This window comes from Octodon degus, unplaced genomic scaffold (genome assembly GCF_000260255.1).
Source record: "Octodon degus isolate 3935 unplaced genomic scaffold, OctDeg1.0 scaffold00056, whole genome shotgun sequence".
NCBI classification, from domain to species: Eukaryota; Metazoa; Chordata; class Mammalia; order Rodentia; family Octodontidae; genus Octodon; species Octodon degus.
Genome location: NW_004524632.1, coordinates 7,422,180 through 7,426,149, shown reverse-complemented (window position 1 = coordinate 7,426,149; position 3,970 = coordinate 7,422,180).

The window sequence follows — 3,970 nt, the reverse complement described above, 5'->3', positions numbered from 1 at the left end:
TCTAGGTTGCCCAGAACTTGTGACCCTCCTGCCTCAGCCTCCAGAGTAGCTGGGATTGCACCACTCCTGACCCAACCCACTCTTCAGCCTCTCTGCTCCTCTTCTTGTCCCTCCCCATCTTGTCCCAGCTGTCCTGTAGGGAACCGATCTGGGAACTGCTGCCGGGACGCATGGCACAAGCGGCTTTCCAGCAGGGCTCTAGGAACCAGAACTGCCATCTCAGACAAATGGCTTCCTGAGGGAGAAACAGTTATGCCTCAATCATGCTTGGATAGAGAGCAAGAAAGCTGAAGATGTCAATCCTTGAGGTCCATGTGGTGGCGCACGCCTGTGAGTTCTAGGCCAGCCTGGACCCTGAAGTGAGCTCAAGGCCAGTCTGAACTGATTAACAACACTGTCTCAAAAAGACAAAACAAAATTACAAGGTCTGATAAACACACCTTTTTTCTTTTGGCAGAACCAGGGATTGAACTCAGGCCCTTGTGCTTGCCAGGCAAGCGCTTATTCTACTGAGCTATCTCCCCGGCCCCTTTCCTTTCTGAGACATAATCTTACTACGTAGCCCAGGCTGGCCTTGAACTCCCAGGGGTCCTTCTGTCTCAGCCCTCCAAACACGAGGATTACAGGTGCATGCCAACACAGACCACCTTTCACTGGGAAGTTTGTAAGGGTTTTCTCGTGGGCTGGCAGAAACATAGCCGCTTCTGGAAGCTGGATGAGGGGCAGCCGCAGCCGATTCCCTATGCTTCCACGCAGTCCTGTCCCTCCTTCCTTGTGAACCACAGGCTGGAAGGACTGCCCCCTCCTTCCTTGCTGCCTCAACCCGAGTGCCCCTGCCCTGGTGGCTATGCCAGTGTGGGGGTTGGGTGCCCTAGTAGAAGCCCCATGGCGGCGGCAGCGGGGGTGCAAGCTGCCGGCTGGGCGCTGCAGACCTGGATGTACCCTCCCAATTAGGGCACATCTGCTGGCTCTTAAGGCCGCCCACTCCTTGAGTGATGAGCCTGGGAGCGCCAGGGAGGTGGCTGCTGATTAAACAGCCCTGCACCGCTCCTGGAAAATGAGTGTAATTATGAGTGGTCCCAGCAGAGGGACGAGTTCCAATCCTGCTAATAACCCTTCCAGGTGCCTGCGGCGCGGGCCCCAGGGACACAGCAGTGCAGGCCTCTGCCTGGCGCTGGGCTGGCAGATGTGACAGAGCCCATGGCCCTTCATCGGGCCTGGGCCATGTTGGGTTGGGAGCTTCCTTTTTTCTTTGAGACAGGATCTGGCCACGAAGCTTAGACTGGCCTTGAACTTGGCACGATCCTGTGGGGGTGACGGGTATGGGGCACAGCATGCATGTGGGGAGGCAGTTCCCCAAAGCTCAAAGCTGGAAGTATGTGGGGTCTCGCGTGCGGCATCTTTCCAGGCTTGCCTGCACCCCCCTAGCCAGGGAGTTTCTCTGGGTGTACCCGTGATGCCAGGGCAAGTGGGTCTCAGCTGAGGAGACTTGGCCCCAGGGACACTTGCAAGGTCTAGAGACACCACTCTTCTGGGTTGGGGAGCAAGAGGGGAATGTGCTCCTGCTGGTGCCCTGGGGGCTGAGACCAGGACTGCTGCTGCTGTTCCCCGGGACCTGGGCAGAGTAGGTTTCTGTGGCTCAGCATGTCAGTAATGCTGAGAACAAAGTGCACAGCCTTGAGTTCTGCACCCCGGAACTCAGACATGACGAAGAAACCGCCTCACATCTGCAGCCAGGCACGGTGGGGCACACCTGTGATCCCAGCACTTGGGAGTTCAAGGCCAGCCTGGCCTACTTAGGGAGACTCCCTGTGAAAAAAACTCCACAAAACTAAAACAATAGAACAATCCAGATGCAAAGTGCTGGCCCTCGGGAGTGGGGAGTGATGGGAGCCACCCTGGTGATTCCCAGCACAGTGAGGACCAGGCTGGAGGCCGGGCTGTCGTTCTGGGATAGAACGAGAGGGGCCAGCTGCTCCCTGTCGGGTCCAGGGCCCCTGCAGTGACGCCAGATGCCCACTTCGAGGCACGGTACCAGAAGCCTCTTGGAGCTCACTCCTGCTGTGTGAGGCCAGGAGTGGCACACAGTTGCCCAGAGCCACAAAAATGTTTCCTGTGGTGTCATCAGGCCAGGTGGTGGTGACATGGTGGCTCTGATGGGACCCCAGGAGGAAGCTGAACACACAGCTACCGACAGCAGGCCAGCCCTAGACAGCTCTGTGCCAGAGACACCAGGCCTCCCCAAGCAGGCCGGCAGCATAAGGCAGGTTGGCCAGGCAATGCCCGGAGAGGTCTGGGGACAGGAGTTCTGTTTTCTTTTTTTTTTTTTTGGTCTTTTTAAGACAGGGTCTCACTATGCAGTTCAGGCCAGCATTGAGCTTGCTTTGTAACCCAGGCTGGTTTTGAACTTTCAACAATACTCCTGCCTCAGCCTTCGGAGTGCTGAGATTACAGGTGTGCACCACCACATCCAGCTCTGTTTTCTGTTTTGTTGAGACAGGGTCTCGATACGCAGCCCAGGCTGGCCCGGAACTCACAGTGACCTTCCTGCCTCAGCCTCCCGTGTGCTGGGGTTGCAGGCGTGTGCCACCATATCTTGCTCTGGCTTATTTTTAGGGTGAACACACATCTAGGTTTACAGTTGGGGTCTCAGCATCATGATCAACCCCTTTCACTTTCAAAAGTATCTCTCTTTGGATAGTACATTACATGCCGTATGTGACCTCAGCTTCTTTGAACATAGTTGTGTTATTTTCAGCCATTTGTAAACAATTTCTGTGCAGTGGGGGCCGGGATATTGCTCAGCGGCATAAGCGCCTGCCTGGCAAGCACAAGGTCCCGAGTTCAATCCCTGGTACCGCCAAAACAAAATATATATATTTCTATGCAAAAGAGGCTACATCTTAAAATGAGTTCTCACCCGAATCCAGACATTTGGCCATCAGCTCACACTAAGGAGAGAGACAGCGGGGTTTGATGAACAGTTGGTTTTTGATAGAGAAATTCGGGGGCGGGGGAATAATCTCGAATCTCTGGGAAAAGAAAAACCTCTTTCTTGCTGTGAGTTTCAGGCTCCCTGTGCAATCTCTGTAAATTCCAGAGGGAAGTGAAGCAGCCAGGCAGGAGGGGAGGGAGGAGCGCCCGGGAGCCTGCGCGCTAGAAAATGAGCCGGAGTCAGCGGCTGTGAGCCGCCAAGCCTGGGCGCGGGCACGCGCTCTGCAGCCGGCGCTCAGTTTGGCTGCTGCGGTGAGAATTAATGAGTCAGTGACTCTCGGGATCTATCTTCCAGAGCCGCTCCTGGAGGGGCTCTGCGGGGAGGGCTCTTTTCCTTTTCTACTTTTTTTTTGTTTTTAAGCCAAAGAGGGAAGCATCATTGTCCCTGGTCTCTGAGAATTTTGTTCTTCAGCTACAAGAGGTCATACTTCTGTTTCCTGTTTTCCCCTGCTTCTCATCAACTGCAGGCTTTTCAAACTGGTTGTGGTTTTTGACCACGCGGTCTGGCCATGTAGTTACATACCTGGGCTGGCCTTGAAGTCAAGGTGATCCTCCAGCCTCAGCCTCCCAGTGCTGGAAATGAGGTGCGTGTGCCCATACCCGGCTCATGCACACTGTGCTTCCCCCTCCACCCGTGTGTGTCATCCTGTGCCCAGAGCTGCCCGCACGGCTTTATTGTAACGCCAGGGACTGGTGCGCAACGTGGGCTTTGCAGCTGTCTCTCCAGAGCTGCTAACTGCAGTGGAACTCAAGCGAATGAGCCAGCAAAGTGGCTGATGGAGAATGTCAGGGGCTTGGCATCTTCTCTTCCCCTGCACATTTGTGTGATTTTGGCCAGTTAGTCACAACCCCTTAGATCCTTCTCTCATCTTTTTTTTTTTTTTTAATTATTTGGTTGTTACAGGGTCTCACTACGCAGCTAGGACTCGTGATTGTCCTGCTTTCAGCCTCCCCAGTGCTCAGTGGCTGGCTCACT